Source organism: Mixophyes fleayi, chromosome 3 (genome assembly GCF_038048845.1).
Source record: "Mixophyes fleayi isolate aMixFle1 chromosome 3, aMixFle1.hap1, whole genome shotgun sequence".
NCBI lineage: Eukaryota > Metazoa > Chordata > Amphibia > Anura > Limnodynastidae > Mixophyes > Mixophyes fleayi.
In genome coordinates this window covers 157,434,812-157,453,444 of record NC_134404.1, presented here as the reverse complement: position 1 = coordinate 157,453,444, position 18,633 = coordinate 157,434,812, and positions in this window count along the sequence as shown.

Below are 18,633 nucleotides of genomic sequence, written 5' to 3'. Positions count from 1 at the left end.
GCTTTACATAAGCTACATATGGCCATACATTGGTTGTCTGGATTTGGATAAAAATAACTCCAGACCGAAGAGGTGCATTTTTTGGTCTTCTGACCAGGCATGACGATGGGCTTTTTCATCCCATGGACATCAGCTGTTTCCCCCCCTGGTGCCTCATTTACAATAACCACATCACCATCCTCATCATCAAGTTCCTCCACAGCGCCAGCTACATCATCAATAGCCTCCTCCCGAGCCATCTCTTCCCGTACAGTGATGGGAAGGTCAGGCTTGACAACCACCAACATCCTTGGACTCGCCTTGTGGATTTGTGATAATTTCTCTTTAGAAGGCAGAGTTGTTTGCTGTTTTGTTGCTGACAGCATAACTCTCTTCAATTTTTTGTAGGGGGGGGGAGGAGGAGGAGGGCTAAGATCCGTGGGTGAAGCTGAACCACTAGTCATGAACATGGGCCAGGGCCTAAGCCGTTCCTTGCCACTCCGTGTCGTAAATGGCATATTGGCAACTTTACGTTTCTCCTCAGATGATTTTAAGTTTCTCTTTTTGCTACTTTTTCTTAACTTGGGCTTTTTGGATTTTACATGCCCGGTACTACGAGATTGGGCATCGGGCTTGGAAGACGACGTTGATGGCATTTCATCGTCTATGTCATGACTAGTGGCAGCAGCTTCAGCATTAGGAGGAAGTGGGTCTTGATCTTTCCCTACTTTATCCTCCAAATTTTTGGTCTCCATTATATGTAGCACAAGATACTGCAGAATGTGTGAACTTGGTAATATTGCAGTACCAATGGACTTATACTGCTGGATTGGTTTTGCAAATTTGGTTATAATTATTATATATATTTTTTTTTTTTTTAATTTTTTATTTTTTTTTACTTTTTTTTTATTTTTTAAAAACTTGGGAATAATGGGGAAATAACTATGCCCTTAGAAGCACAGAGCACAGGACACAGCACCACTGGACTGAACAGGACACGGCACAGGACCCAGCAGCACTACGGAACTCAGCAGGACAGAGCACAGGACACAGCACCACTGGACTGATACTGCAGAATGTGTGAACTTTGTAATATTGCAGTACCAATGGACTTATACTGCTGGATTGGTTTTTCAAATTTGGTTATAATTATATATATTTTTTTTAATTTTTAATTGTAATTTTTTTTTTACTTTTTTTTTATTTTTTAAAAACTTGGGAATAATGGGGAAATAACTATGCCCTTAGAAGCACAGAGCACAGGACACAGCACCACTGGACTGAACAGGACACGGCACAGGACCCAGCAGCACTACGGAACTCAGCAGGACAGAGCACAGGACACAGCACCACTGGACTGATACTGCAGAATGTGTAAACTTTGTAATATTGCAGTACCACTGGACTTTTACTGCTGAATGTGTGAACTTGGTAATATTGCAGTACCAATGGGCTTATACTGCAGGATTGGTTATGCAAATTTTGTGGTAATTAAAAAAAATTAAATTAGTTTTTGGTATTTTTTTAAATAACTTTTTTTTATTTTTTTAAACACAGGGGAATATTGGGGAAATAACTATGCCCTTAGAAGCACAGAGCACAGGACACAGCACCACTGGACTGAACAGGACACGGCACAGGACCCAGCAGCACTACGGAACTCAGCAGGACAGAGCACAGGACACAGCACCACTGGACTGATACTGCAGAATGTGTAAACTTTGTAATATTGCAGTACCACTGGACTTTTACTGCTGAATGTGTGAACTTGGTAATATTGCAGTACCAATGGGCTTATACTGCAGGATTGGTTGTTCAAATTTTGTGGTAATTAAAAAAAATTAAATTAGTTTTTGGTATTTTTTTAAATAACTTTTTTTTATTTTTTTAAACACAGGGGAATATTGGGGAAATAACTATGCCCTTAGAAGCACAGAGCACAGGACACAGCACCACTGGACTGAACAGGACACAGCACAGGACCCAGCAGCACCACTGACCTCAGAAGGACAGAGCACAGCACACAGCACCACTGGACTGATACTGCAGAACACAGCACAGCACAGCACAGCACAGAACTAAACAGCACAGCACAGAACTAAACAGCACAGCACGAGATCTACCAGGACAGAGGACCACCTAACACACCCTCCCTCTACCCTGATCAATGCCCGAGTGAAGATGGCGGCGACTAGCGGGGAATTTATAGGATCCGAGTATTGCGAGATCCGACAACGGGATTATGAGTCAGAGCCTCGGTTTCAGATTTGAATTTGGCGCCAATACCCGGATCTGTCTCGGATCCGACTCGGATCGGCAACGTTCGGGTGGGCTCGGATTTCATAAATCCGAGTGCGCTCATCCCTAATTTTTATAGTATCTCTTACACATGTTCTAGGATGCATATGTGTCAGTTATCACTAACAGCTGCACATACACCTGCCCTGTAGCTGGTGCAAGTTTTATGGCTAAAAAACACGCACCTATGAGATGCCCAGTGAGTAAATGTAAGGCAACTTTGCAGTGGAAATTTAAAATGGCAACGGCTTTCCAAGCAAGTTTTATATATAACAAATCTACAATGATTGTGGTAATGATTATGAGCAATGGATTTACTTTACTGAGTTAAAACCAATACTTTGCTATTGTGGAAGTCTATTTATTGAGTGAAACGTGTACAAATTCTTTATACTTTGATGTTTATACTTCTTACTGTAGCTCCCCGACAGAGTCAGCATTTAACATAATAGTTATCTGTTGATCTCAAGGTATAAGCTGTAACTATATCCCAATTGTAAAGCGCTACGGAATTTGCTGGCGCTATATAAATAAAAGTTGATGATGATGATATACCCACTGACGTTTTTACAATTGATGAATGAGCTATGGGTGCAACAAGTTGTGCTTATGGCCTCTACATCATTTGACAGAACGTCCACTAGTAAAGAAACAGCTTTTGCCTAATTATCACTATTTTGACAAATTCTAAAACTGCAATCACCTACCAATGAACACAAAGTAGGACAATGTACTATGGGCAGCTCTAATTACATAATCATGTCCACTAAACCTTATATAACAACAATCTTGCCTGGTTAAGAACTTACATTGCTTACAAATATATATGTCATTCATAAATTTAGTATATTGCATGAATTTGTGTTTTTTCCCTCTCTAACTTACAAGTACTCTTAATATTACTTAAGAAAGAACCATTATTATTATTGTTTATAAGGGACCACATAGGTCCACAGCGCTATAAAAGAGTATTGTAGCACATATAAAATTGATTACATAGGTTTAAACAGGCAGAAAAGAAGAACATACTGGTACATAAAAGCAATGTAGACTGCATAAGAAATAATAGGTAACAAAGAGAACATGCAGGAAGTAGGGGACAGGACACACAGGTAGACAAGAATCGGACATGCAGGGATATGAGAAGAAGGGGGGTTCTACTTGTGAGAGCTTACAGTATAAAGGGGAGTGGCAGACAGAAGAGAACATGACATGGGTGAGGATGTAGATGTGGGGAGGGTGGGCCAGTGGGAGAGGAGTAAGGAGGTTTACCTGTAGAATTTGTTAAATATTTGAGTTTTTAGGGAGTGCTTGAAGCATTGGAGGCTAGTAGATAGTCTGCAATGGCATGGCTATGTTCTCCCTATTCAGCAGCAGCCTGAAGAACACTAGTCTCATCCTATATGGCACATCCGACCAACAATAGGGGAGGATGGTCAGAAACATGCCAGGTGTCATAGTAACAAATAAAAGAAACTCTGTTACCTTACTCCGATGGACAGATTCAGGTGGCTGGATGCAGGCTGCATAGATAAGCGTTCCTGAAGAAGCTGGCTGGGAAGTGACCCGAGAAGCTGCTGAGACAGTAGTTCCAGGAGAGTAGTTTCTGGTAAAAATACAGATGTGGGAAAAAAATGAGAACTGATCTTTCACAATTATAGAGACACAGTCCAGACTGACGGCCGGATTGACCTACAGGGTGGTAATATTAAAAGATGAAGCTCCAAGGGGTTAATGAAACAAGTCGAAAAGACCAAAGCTAAATAGTTACCTAATATAGCAGAAGATCAGTCAGGAGACTTCCAAGGGGTTTATACTGTAGCCAGTTCAACTGTCCAAAACAAGGTCGGTGGACAGAATAGCGATCTCAGTAAGCAAGGTTTCAAGGGGTTAAACAATAGCAAGCCAAATTATTCAGAGCCAGGTCATTACACAGTATAGCAAGTTAGTAAGCAAGGTTCCAAGGGGTTAAAGAGTAGCTGGTCCAAGAAGTCCAAAAGCAAGGTCAAAACACAGAAGTAAGTATCAGATACAGAGGCTGGATATTAACACAATAACCTAGCAATACCTACATGACAGAGGGTCCCTTTTATAGTACGTGTAGGCGCTTCTTTATGACCACAGCAGGAAACTTTCAGAATGAATGAAAATATTTGGAAAGTTCTGCAAATGCTCTGAACCGCTGTCAATTGTTGCTAGGCAACGCGTGAAGCCCGATGCAACTTCCAACAGAGGAGAGCATTGGCAAGTCAAGCAAAGACTGAATATATGTAGCATTGGGCAAGCCGTAGGAAGAGGCTTGCCCTATCAGGTAAGGAGTGGCATGTCTGGACTGGGGACAGACATGCCTCTACTGTAGTCCCAGTTGGTAGTAACACCAGGTGTCGTGGAGCCACAGGAATGTAGCAAACCTGGCAAGCCAAGCTAAAGACTGGTGGGAATCCAAAGTGTACGCAGAGGGGAGGCAGGTGGATTAGGACTTTCTTAGCAGCTTCAGTTACCACTAGCTGTCGTAGGAGCCATACACAAACAGTGCTACCTTGAAATTTTCCGGTGGTGAGGTAGGCAGCTGTGGGGTTGGGAAAAACCCAATGTTGGTGGAATTGCTGCCCAGTGAGAGCTGGCAAATCCCACACCCTGCTGCACCATCTTGTCATGCCATCTTGTGTTCTATATGAGAGTGTCAGCACGGGAGAAGTCTTCGAGGCAGAATGTGAAATGATGATCAGTAAGGAGGTAATGTGGCAGGCAAGGTTGGAGATGTAGAGGAAAGGCGGAGTGCTTTGTAGTTGAGGGTAAGGATTCTATGGTGGATAGAGTACCAGAGTAGCAATTGGCAGATGGGAGGCAGAAGCATACCGGCCATGAGTACTCTTTAAAATAAAACTAATTTGTAACAGCAGAAATTATGTTATGTGCCTGATTACTTTGGTTTCCAAGGATGAAATTATGTGAGCATGTGAGCATGCAGTTATTATCATAAATACAATAATTTATTAACAATGAAAGCTAATGAGTCCTAATGACCTATGTGCTGAGCTTAGGCAAGTAGATCTACTATTTAACCATGCTTGCCATATGGCATTAGCCATTAAATGATTCCACACAACATAAAGCATTGGAAAATGTGCACAGGACAAAATATTTAATTGCCTTGATGATTGCATGAAACCAGTTCTCAGTACATCATAGCAATAATATTAAGAAAAGCACACAAATCCGTCATTTAAACGTAAATTCGTAAACGTAAAAAACGTAAAAAACATAAATTGTAAATTCCGTCATTTAATTCCGATATGTATGCGATTGTTTTTCTTTTCTTTTTGTTGTTTAGTATGTTTATATCTTAAAAAATTTCAATAAAAATACTGGATTTAAAAAAAAAAGAAAAGCACACAAATCAGTAAATCTAATAGTAGTTGTATAATACTTAAATATGCATCATATTACAGTGTCTGTACGTTTAAATTAATTTAACAAAATGTTGGTGTTGCAATATTTTTTATCTCTCATGGGATACATTTGTAAACTTTGACATTGAAGTATTTTGCTTTCCATTACCTTGACAGTGTACTGACAGAATAGGAACTATGCTTACTAGCTTTAAAATTACAATAGCATTAACATCTGCTACTTAAAAGTGCCTACAAAGTAAGAATATTGTTTTATTGTCATAACACATACAATTTGCAGTATTTTGATAATATAAACACAGATATACACAGATACACACACAGACATGCACTCACACATAGACGTACAAACACACATCTGAAGCTATGAGCCTTCCATTATAAACTATTATTTTCAGGTGTTAATAACAAATAACGTTGGAAAAGTTAAAAAAAATCTTTCTGACAATTATGTCACATGCTATGGAACATTTTAACCATTATTACATTATTGTGATTACTGACATTACACAACCTCCCCTTTGACACCTACAATCGCAAAGATTATGATGACACATGTAACATGCCATAATTAATAAAAGCATACAACCCTCACATCTAAAGTTATGTATGATTACATTATATATGAGTGCAAATATATTTTACAATTTTACATTTTCCTTATTATTTTAAATCAAATGGATCACCCTACTACCAATGGCAATGATGCCAGTTAAATCTGGGCTACATGGATGTGTAACCATGTCTATAAAGAGTTTTAGGTTTAAAAATGGCAGTGGCAAATAATGCACATAAAGTATACCTAACAGTTGGTATAAATCTATAGTTATCAAATATAACCCTAACCCTTGTTTACATAAATTACATTTTTATCAAGAAGCTTTTTCTGGGGAAAGGCATATAGTAAAACAATAAAGAAGACATTCTCTCTACTCCTTTCAGTTATACTCTGTTGTATGTCTGTGAAGATTTATGCTTATACAGATGTAAGTTTTAGCAATGAAGAGTTAATAACACATGGCTCAAAGGTATAAATCGTCTTTAAACTATAACAACCAAATGGGCTTTTATTCTCATTGCCTAACCAAAACTAAACAGAATAAAGCTAATCACTGAAGCTAATAAATAAACCTCATGGTATGCCATTCTATGTTCACATTAGTGCATCAGCTGTAAGTATACTGTACTATTCTTTACTGAAGAATATTTTATTAGGGTAACCTGTTTGCTAAGAATTAAAGCTGACTTGTAGAGAATATTGTGTGATGTCTGTAAACAGTGAATTAATAATAGCAACTGACATTGTTAAACCTGTGACTCTAAGAATGATGTCATCAGAAAATCTTTGAGTGTGAGGCCAGTTAGGGTTGCGCACCACTTTAACATCCCAATTTCCTGTATTTATTAGCTTAATACAGAACTGTAGATGTTTAAATCAATTCAATGTTTATTTCAAATAAAAAATATGAAAAAATATAACAACTTTTCACAATTTAATCAAACAAAACATAAATAAACATAAATACTCAACTGTAGTAAAAAAAAATAGGGAAACACTACTCCCTTTCAACTCCCTGTGTAAAAACATAACTAAAAATATAACTAGGAAGAATGACTCTTGACCCGTACATCACATGCAAAATGAACAACTTAAAGTAGACTTGCTGCATTAAATTATTATCAATCATAGTAGCCAATAAAGGTTAACATTATACTTTAGGCAATGCTATACAGCCATAGGGTATGCAGGAGAAGCTTTAAGTAGAAAAGGTGCATAGAGAGAAAAATTAACAAAACACTCTGGTGCCTGTGATTGCTTGAATAATTAATTAGGTCCCAAAAGATGGTAATGATAGAACATCCATAAGGCTCTGTGTAATATATGTGCTATCCATAATCTAAAAGACTAAACCAAAAGCTACTCTGTATGTGGCTAATTATTATTAGTAGGGAAGGACCAAAAAAATAATCACTACACAGGCAGCAGGCTCTAACACTGAAAACTTGAGTTAATTGTGATTATCCTAATGATTTGAAAGCCACAGATGTACACATGAGCTGTGCTGGCTGCCAAGATTTTGGGGAAACCTTAGGTTGTCAGAACTAGCCTCATTGTTATTAGACAGGACCAGAAGAAATAGAGACTACATCCCCTCTATGACTTGCAACCAACCCAAACACTGAAAATCACAACTGCATTCACTAGCCACTCTTGTATCATTGGTGCCTACCTGTCACTTGCCAACCACTGGCATCATTATTTTGGATTATTTCACAACAGAGATAGTCCATAAGCATAAGTATCAGCCCTTGGACTAGTCATTGCTGAACGTATTGCTTTAGTAGATGAGACCCAACAGAAGTTGGTGGCCCTCTTTCTACTAATTACAACTAGCCACAGTACTGAGAAGTGCAGGGATAGGAACAATTGATCCAGTTTGGTTTTCGCCCCCTTCACTCCACTGAAACTGCCCTGGCTAAAGTCACCAATGACCTCCTCCCTGCTAAAGCCAGGGGCCACTTCTCCCTTCTCATCCTCCTTGACCTCTCTGCAGCCTTCGACACCGTTGACCACCCCCTCCTCCTCCACACCCTCCAGTCTCTCGGCCTCTCTGGCCCTGTCCTGTCCTGGTTCACCTCTTACCTCGCTGACCGATCCTTCTCTGTCACCACCACTGAGTCTCTCTCCCCCCGTCCACCCTTCCAGTCGGGGTCCCCCAGGGCTCTGTTCTGGGCCCCTTACTATTCTCTCTATACACCTCCTCCCTGGGTGAACTCATCAGCTCCTTCGGCTTCAACTACCACCTTTACGCTGACGACACTCAACTATGTCTCTCCTCTCCTGATCTCTCTCCCTCCCTCCTCTCTAGGGTGTCTGCCTGCCTCTCTGTCATCTCCTCCTGGATGTCCTCTCGATTCCTCAAACTCAACCTCGCCAAAACCGAGCTGATAGTTTTTCCTCCCCCCATACCTCATCCCCTGTCGACCTCTCCATCACTGTCGACAACTCCTCTATCTCCTCTGTCCCCCAACTTCGCTGCCTTCGTGTCACCCTCGACTCCTCTCTCTCCTTTGGCCCCCATATCCTCTCTCTTGCTAAATCCTGCCGCTTCCAGCTGCGTAACATCGCTCGCATCCGGCCCTTCCTCTCCCAAGATGCCACCAAATGCCTTATTCACTCTCTGATCATCTCCCGCTTGGACTACTGCAACCTCCTCCTTACTGGCCTCCCCCTCTCTCATCTCACTCCCCTTCAAACTGTACTTAATGCAGCCGCTAGGCTTATCTTCCTTTCTCGCCGCTCCTCTTCTGTCTCCCCCTCTACCACTCCCTCCACTGGCTCCCCTTCCCCTACAGAACTCTGTTCAAGCTCCTCACTCTTACATACAAGGCCCTCGCCAATGCCACTGCACCCTACATCTCCACACTCCTATCCATTCACGCTCCATCCCGTCCTCTCCGATCTGCCAATGACCGTCGCCTATCTTCCCCCCTCATCACCTCCTCCCATGCGCGTATCCAAGACTTTGCCCACGCTGCCCCCCTCCACTGGAACAAGCTCCCTCCCTCCATCAGGACCTCTCCCTAACCTGTCCAGTTTCAAACAGGCTTTAAAAACCCACCTTTTTCTTAAAGCCTTCCAGTCTCCCACTTAATTACCTACCTTATCCTCTGCCTCTCCCCCTTCTTACCCCTTCCCTGCCTCCGTCCCTCTACTCTCCCTGTCTCCCCTGCGCTTCTCCGTCTGTCCACCCCTCCCCTTAGATTGTACGCTCCCCTGAGCAGGGCCATCTCTCCTCCTGTTTCCACCACTTCTAACTCTGCTCTCCAGCTACTTTGCCCTCCTCCTCGAGGGCCCTCCTCCCCCCTCTGGGGGTCTCCCTGTCTTCCGCGCCCTCCTTTTGGGCCCCGTCATTTGCGGATACTCCCCCCGCCCTCACTAGCTGTGCATTGAGCTTACTGAGTTACTGTGCTTTATGTTTACTGTACTGTGCTGTCTCACCTTGTATTGTAATTCGTTTTTGTCCCAGTACGGCGCCACGGACACCTTGTGGCGTCCTATAAATAAAAATTTATAATAATAATAATAATAATTACCCTGATGCATTGGTTAGCATGGGGTGATAGGTCCTGGTGGCTGGCTCCTCCCTGAGACCTGCTACCCTAATGTATACAGCCACGGATCACCCTGATCAGCTTTCCACCTTTGTGCATGCTGAAGCTGTCTGCCACCTTTCCTACGCTGCCACCACTGGATCTTTATCTGAGATATTACACTAGTTGATGGAATTTAATTGCTTTGTTTATCTCATTGGAATATTTAGCATGGTCTATGTCTGTTCATACCAAGCTTCTAGATCACCACCCTCGAAATTAAACTCGAAATGAAACTAATTTTGGTTAACATTCCCCTATGAAAAATATTCATAGGTAGATGGGTAGGACCCTTTATATTGAAAAAAAAAATGTTTTAAATATTTTATTTGAATGCAATTATTGCTGCTGATGAGCAGTTATGAAATATGAATCCTTCAAGGTATATGTTCAGGCTCACCATCCTGCATTAACCTGGGGTGAATTGGATGCTAATAATTTAATGTAGGGCTGACATTGGGGAGAAGAAGAGCAATTTTTAAATGTGAATACTAATTATTTAATTATTGGAGCAGGATGTAGGAAATAGTTTTAATTATTAAATTTGAATGTTATTAATTTGATCCAAGAGATTGTTGGAGGTAAATGGGACTTAAATGTGCATGATATTTATTTAATTCTGGGACTATTTGCAGGGAAGCCTAATTAGTAAGCAAAGTTGCTTTTGATTTAATGTCAGGCCCGGTTGTGTGCATAACTTATTCATTGATTGTAAGGCATTCCATACTACATGTCCTGTTAGTTCATGTTACATATCCTTTTTTCAAACAGATGCCCAACATTTCAGAATCCAGACAAGCAACGACTTAGCTTAAGACACTAGCAGCTGTAAGTAGTGAAAGCTGCAAGAACAAGTATGAGTGTGAGCAGAACAGTCTGCCAACTGTCATGACTATGGTGGGAGAATGCTGATTTTGGGTGACCGACCCACTCAGTCAGGACTTTGTCCATACTGTAAGGGCAGTTGGGAAGTATGTCCCACTGCACACCAAAGGAGATGGGAAGTGATTGGAGAGTGGAAAAGCACATCTAAAATGATAGCTATGCCCCTTACATGCTGGTAATGCCCGCTCTCATGGAAACTTCCCTTTAGAAACCCTGCGCAAGAGACAACAGCCATGCCACCTCTCTTGGGTTCCTGTCTAACTTACATGGATTCCACAGAACCCAATACCTAATAAACAGCAGCCCTTGCTCTACCCAAACAGGACTGGCTATCCAGATGAGTGATTTTTATTGCTGGAATTCAACATTGTCAGGACAGCACAAGATGACATGCTGACAGATTTGCCTTGCGCTACTGTGTCCCTTCTAACAGTTTACTTTGACTTCAATGTTAGATTTTTACACTTAAATATCTAAAAAATGCTTAATGCTTATGCTTAACTTGGCAGTTAGTCTTACGTATTACGTGGCTAAAGTTTCAATCGAAAAATTGTTGTTGTTTTTTTAAAATCACATCTGTTCTTAAGCTTTTGTTTCCTAACAAAATCATATCTCTGGATACTGTAATGACAAAATCTGGATTTCTGCTAGCTTCTGCTCTGTCTGCTATGACGTAATTAGTGGAAAAAAATCAGCCATGAAAGTGTTCAAGGTGAAATAGAAAATTAAGAAATTGGCAGCTTTTTTACATATTACTGCATAAGCCTAAATCACAACATTCTGTCTATTAATAAAAATAAATTGCAGTGTGCAAATGTATTCATGCAATGATGTAACACTGATGAGAAAGTCAGAGATACATTACTAATGTTACTAACATGAAGTAGACAATGCTTGACCTGCAGCCCAGTGAGAAATTCTTTTTAGACAGAGCAAATCTATAGTCCCATGAGTTCATAGAGAGAGGGAGGTAAGGCATTTTACATGATTAAATACATGGATTAATTCAATGACACTATGCTAAGTAATGGAAAATATAACTTATGTCTAGCTATTTTCATGAAAATGCTTTAGCAAACCACTTAATTGCGAAAGACATTTTAAAGCAAACCATAAATATTATTAGATAACCAAATCATTAGAATGTATCTTGCAAATTATCATTTTGTTATAGTCACAAAGTAACTTTCCAGATGTCCAGAATGTTTGTAATGGTGAACGTCAAAACAGCGCTTGTTTTCTGATTGAGAACTACATTTCAGTGCAAGACTGAATTCAAATAATCCACACCCCACAATTAATCAATGCATTTAGTGACAATGGCCTTAAGCAATAGCTGTTGCCTCTGGTCATACTTTGCATAGTACTTTTTGCTTTAAATAGAATCCGATAAAAACCAGGTTGAGCATTGCCGGGTTATAATTAGAATATAAGGCTTCATTTAGATTTGACTGCAATTTTGAATCCTTACATGTGAAATATAGGGCTAGATCTACTAAGCTGCGTGTTTGAAAAAGTGGGGATGTTGCCTATAGCAACCAATCAGATTCTAGCTATCATTTAGTAGAAGGTACTAAATAAATGAAATCTAGAATCTGATTGGTTGCTATAGGCAACATCTCCACTTTTTCAAACCCGCAGCTTAGTAAATCTACCCCATAGTCTTCAAAATTGTGTTTTTATTAGTGTATTTTGAGTTGCATCCTAAGATACATGCAGCTCAAAACACTTTGTAACAATATGGCTGCATGAACAAACACTTTATAATTATGAGTAAAAGTATGTTGATACTAGATACACCAAATGAAATTAAGTTATATATAAATAAATGGAGAAAAGTCATGTGCTCCTCTCAAAATAACAAGAACCAAGAGCCAGTACACATTAAAACTAATGTGTGTGTGTGTGTGGGGGGAAAACAAACAGCACACTAGCAGCAAACTATGCTTGGCTGAAATCATCATCATCATCATCACCATTTATTTATATAGCGCCACTAATTCCGCAGTGCTGTACAGAGAACTCACTCACATCAGTCCCTGCCCCATTGGAGATAACAGTCTAAATTCCCTAACACACACACACTAGGGTCAATTTGATAGCAGCCAATTAATCTACCAGTATGTTTTTGGAGTGTGGGAGGAAACCGGAGCACCCGGAGGAAACCCACGCAACCACGGGGAGAACATACAAACTCCTAACAGATAAGGCCATGGACAGGAATTGAACTCATGACCCCAGTGCTTTAAGGCAGAAGTGCTAACCACTTAGCCAAATAACATGCAGAACAAAGGAAAATGTTGCGCCTGAGATTGTATTTACATCCTACGCTAAATGAGACCCATATTGTGCAGATTTTGTAAAGTGACAAACATTTAAGAGTGGTACAAGTATTATACAAGGGTTGAAAAAAGAGAAAAGGGAATGTTGATCACAAGATAGATAAAAATGGAAGCAGTTAATGTTGGAAAAAATGTCTATCTGTGAATTCCAGTTGAAGAAGCATTAAACAACATACAAAGACCACCAGCAACAGGATTTAGTGTTTGTCTGTTACATCTAGAAAGTGTATTCACCATCTTTGTCTATGTTATTAAAGTAATTCTATCGTTTTCAAATAAGCATTGCACAAGCGATTGTATTGTGTTTCCAACACACAAAGTGATTTATTTTAGCAGATGCAAAGTTAACAGTTCAATACATGATTATAATATAATACAGTACAGTACAGCCAATACCAAAAGATACATACATACCGCTGCGCTCCCACGGGTACCAGTGCACAGTAGTTGAACCTTGAATACTGTGGTCAGAGAATGACTGAAGCTACTGGGAGCGCAGCTATGATTATATACATTCAGTGTTACAGAGAGAACAATGAAGATGACGTGGCTTGCTTCTATAGGTCCAGACTTCGGGTGGGTCCAGGGTAAACAGGTCATAAGCTAGTTCAAACAACCCCCTCAAAGGCTGAGGGACAACATTCCAGATGATTCTCACGCCCAGAAACCAGTTACAACCAGTCCATTAGCGTTTTACAGTCTGATATCAATCTGACTATTTATTCCCTAACATCAATAACTAGAGTATGCAATATGCGATCTCTTCGGCGATGGAACCGGACAGCTGCTGATGAATAGGGGATTAGAATGATATCAGACTGTTAGGAACCCCTCCAGTCAGCACGACAAAACCCGGAGTCTGCTCCGAAAGTCTGGTGCATGCTGGAGCCCCTAGTGGTGGGGACAGACTTGGCTGCAGACGAACGGAGGGTCGTGAAATGTGTACTGACTGGGGAGAACCCAGGAGTAGCGTGAAGTAGTACGCAGCAGAGTGAGATCCACGCAAAGGTCAAGGGCCGGCAGCAGACAGAGATACCAGATAGCGAGCCGAGGTCAGGGGTCACAGGCAATACAACAAGGTCCAGAAACAAACCAGGGGTCATACATGGGAAATCTAAACTAGAATACAGCACAGGAGCAGGGAAACAGGCTCTGTCCTCACTGCCTTAAGTAGTGAGGGAGGTCAATAGGAGAGAGAGCCAGCGAGACCCCTCCCTACTGCACTAATGACCAGGTAATATGTTCAGTGTATACATATATGGAACAAGCATCTCTGTTCCTAAATCCTCAGTATCTACAGACAGGACAGGTTGGAACCATATAGTAATGTGTTGCTTACAGGAACATATGGTTATACAGAGTTCCTGTAAGAGAGTACAGGTAAAAGATATATTATCTTTTTCTGCGCGCATGCGCCCGGCTGTAAGACCGCTGGCCGCACGCTGCGGCAGTAGAGCTAGAGCGTCCTGGTTGTTGCCCAGGCAACTGGGACGTAGGAGGCGGAAGTGACGTCCCTGTCGTCATGGAGACGGCCGGGATGCCTGGGACCGCCGGAAATGAGTCGCGGCGGCCCTTCGGGGAGCATGGAGATGTTTCTGCGGCACCCAAGACCGTTCCTCCGGGCCGTAGCCCTTCCAGTGGACCAAGAAGTGGATTTGGCTTTGCACTTTTTTAGAGTCTAGAATTCTTTCAACAATGAACTCTTGGTGCCCTTTGACTGAGACAGGACGAGGTCTGTGCAATTGATGTGGCCTGAATCTATGCGACCCTGTGACCGCTTTCAACAAGGAACAATGAAAAGTATTAGGGATCTTGAGTGAAGGAGGAAGTTTCAACTAGACAGCCACACCTTGTCCCCGACTTTGAAAGGACATGGTCCACGATGCCGATCAGCATAATGTTTAGACTTGAATGAAGCTTGTTTGAGGGCAATGTGAACTTTTCTCCATATCCGGCACAGATGAGAAATCGAAGAATGAGACTTAGATTAATTTGGAACTTCCAGCGAGTTGGACCGAGGATAGAATCCAAGGTTACAGAAAAATGGGGATACCAGAGTAGAAGAATGGCACGAGTTGCTGTAGGCAAACTCTGCCCAGGGAAGCAGAGCAGCCCAGTCACTATGGTATTTGGTCACATATAAACGGAGAAATTGCTCAAGGGATTGGCTGACCCTTTCTGTTTGTCCGTTGGACTGTGGGTGATACCCTGATGACAGACAAAGCTTGATTCCCAATTGGGCACAGAACGCTCTCCAGAAGGTGGCTACACATTGGCAGCCGCAGTCAGAGACAATGTTAACGGGAAGTCCATGGAGCTTGAAAACGTGCTGAATAAATAGAGATGCCAACGTTTTAGCACATGGCAATCTTGCAAGAGGGATGAAGTGGGCCATCTTGCTAAATCTGTCTACTATCACCCAGATGGTGTTAAAGCTGGATGAGCGGGGTAGTTCCACGATGAAATCCATAGATATGTGTGTCCAGGGTCTCACTGGAATGGACAGAGGCATAAGAGGACCTGCAGGAAGTCTGCGAGAAGACTTATTCCTGGCACAGGATTCACAGGATAAAACAAACTCTTTGGTATCCGCTGACAAGGAGGGCCACCAAACTGATTGAGAAAGAAGTTCCAACGTCTTGGATACTCCAGGGTGACCCAAGGTTTTATTATCATGGCATTCGGCAAGGACCGTCCTCCTCAGGTAATCAGGTACAAATAGTTTACCCCTCGGGGTAGCCGACGGTGCCAAACGTTGGAGACACGGAGCGTCATGCCAAGATCCTGAGTTAGGCCAAGGACTATTTTGGATGCCGGAATAATAAAGCGAGGGAAGGATGAGAGGCGATAAAACTGCGAGACAAGGCATCCGCCTTAGTGTTCTTGGATCCGGGCCGGAAGGTAATAGTGAAGTTGAAGCGGGAGATGAAAAGGACTCACCGGGCTTGTCTGGAATTCACAATTTTGGCAGATTGGATATATTGTAAATTTTTGTGGTCGGTATACACTGTGATCACATGGTTAGCCCCTTCTAGCCAGTGACGCCACTCTTCAAACGCCCACTTGATTGTCAGCAACTCCCGATTACCAACATCGTAATGGGTCTCTGCGGAGGAAAATTTCCTGGAGAAAGATGCACAGGGGTGCAGACAGTGATCATTGAGATCCTTCTGAGAAAGGATGGCACCGGCCCCGACGTCAGAGGCGTCTACTTCAATAATAAAAGGTATTGGGATGTCGGAGGACAGGTGCGGAGATGAAGGCCTCTTTGAGGGCTTTAAAAGATGTCAAGGCAGTGGAAGACCAATTAACAGTATCGGACCCTTTTCGGATAAGGGGAGTAATAGGAGCTACTAACACTGAGAATGATCGGATGAATAGCCTGTGATAATTAGCGAATCCTAAAAACCTCTGAATGGCTTTTAGATTGCTTGGCCGGATCCAATCGAGAACTGCCTGGACCTTACTGGGATCCATTGAGAAGCCACAAGGAGAGATGACGTATCCGAGGAACGTGACCCTGGGGACTTCAAACTCGCATTTCTCAAGTTTGGCAAAGAGGCAGTGTTGGCGTAGTTTGAGGAAGACCTTTTTGACATGAATACGGTGCTGCTCCAGTGACTTGGAATAGATCAATATGTCGTCGAGGTATACCACAACGAACTTTCCCAGAAATTCTCGTAAAACATCGTTAATAAAATCTTGGAACACTGCAGGGGCATTACATAGGCTGAAGGGCATGACCTAATATTCATAATGGCCTGAATGAGTGTTGAAGGCCGTCTTCCACTCATCCCCTTTTTTGATCCGGACCAAATTATATGCCCCTCTCAGATCAATCTTGGAGAAGATTGTAGCTTGTTTGAGCTGATCAAAGAGCATGGAGATAAGCGGCAACGGGTAGGTATTCTTCACGGTAATCCCATTCAGACCCCGATAGTCAATGCACGGGTGGAGGCTCCCATATTTTTTTGCCACAAAGAAGAAACCCGCTCCTACGGGTGATTTAGATGGTCGAATGAATCCCTTACGTAGATTTTCCTCCACATAGTCATCCATAGCCTTAGTCTCAGGAATGGACAGGGCATATAACCTTCCCTTAGGAAGCTTGGCATCCGGAACCAGATCAATGGAGCAGTCGTAGCTACGATGTAGGGGCAGAGAGTCTGCTTCCTTCTTAGAGAACACGTTGTGGAACTCATGGTAAGGTACAGGAAGAGATTCAGGACAAGGCTGAACAACCCGAAGAGGTAGGACAAGACAGGTGAAGAACAAGCCTTACTCCACCGTAGGATTTCCCCCGTGCTCCAATCGATGTGAGGATTGTGGAGTTGGAGCCAAGGATGCCCCAGGATCAATGGTACAGAGGAACAGGGAATCAGGAAGAATGAGAGAATTTCAGAATGGAGAGCTCCCACGGTAAGGTGCAAAGGAGTAGTTTGAGATGAGATTCTTCTGTCAGTCAACGGTCTACCGTCCAGTCCGCAGACCGTGATTTCCGAGTCCAAGTTTACTGAAGGAATACCAAGGGTTTTGGCAAAGTTCACATCCAAAAAATGTCCAGCTGCACCACTGTCTAGAAAAGCAGAGATGGAAACGGATCTATTACCATACATGATCCGAGCAGGAATTAGGACGGAATTCTTAGAAGAGACCATTTGGAGACCTAGGCGTACCTCTTCCTCTACTCCTAGGCCTGGTCTTTTCCCGCCTTGTTAGGGCAGTTACGCAGGAGATGGCCCTTATTGCCACAGTAAAGACATAGCCCCTGTGATCGCTGCCTGGATCTTTCCTCAGGGGACAGGCGATAAGCCCCTAACTGCATGGGCTCTGGCAAGTCCTGAGGAACCGGGTAGACAACTGAAGAGGACCAGGATGGCGAGGCGGCCTCCCTCTCGGACCCCCTTTCCTTGATCCTGCGGTCAATTTTAATAACTAATTGCATTAAGGCCTCCAGGGAAGGTGATGAAGGATACTGGACTAAGGAGTCCTTTATCTGCTCTGAGAGCCCTAGCCGGAACTGACTCCGTAGTGTGGGGTCATTCCACTGGCTGTCGGAACTCGGCACAATATTCTTCTGCTGTCCTCCGCCCTTGTCTTAGCGCTCTTAGGTGTGACTCGGCAGAGGCCACCCTGTCTGGATCATCATATAAGAGACCAAGGGCGTTGAAAAAGGGGTCTACGGACTGCAGAGCCAGGTTAACAGGGGTCAGACTGAACGCCCAGGATTGGGGATCGCCCTGAAATAAGGAGATGATAATACCGACCCTCTGTTGCTCCGAGCCCGAGGAACGGGGTCTGAGGCGGAAATATAGCTTGCAGCTCTCTCTTTAAAATTCTGGAACAGAGTTCTGTCCCCGGAGAAACGATCCGGAACATTTAACTTCGGCTCAGGGGCAGGTGCCAGAGCTGCTTGTGAGGCCTTGGTGGCTTCTTCCTGAGCGGAGAGTCTAAGCAAAAGGTCCTGAACCACTTGCGAAACGGCCTGGACCTGCCCTGCTAGGACTTGAGCCGGACTGGGATCCATTGGTGGGAAATAGGATCCTCTTTTTTGGGCTAGT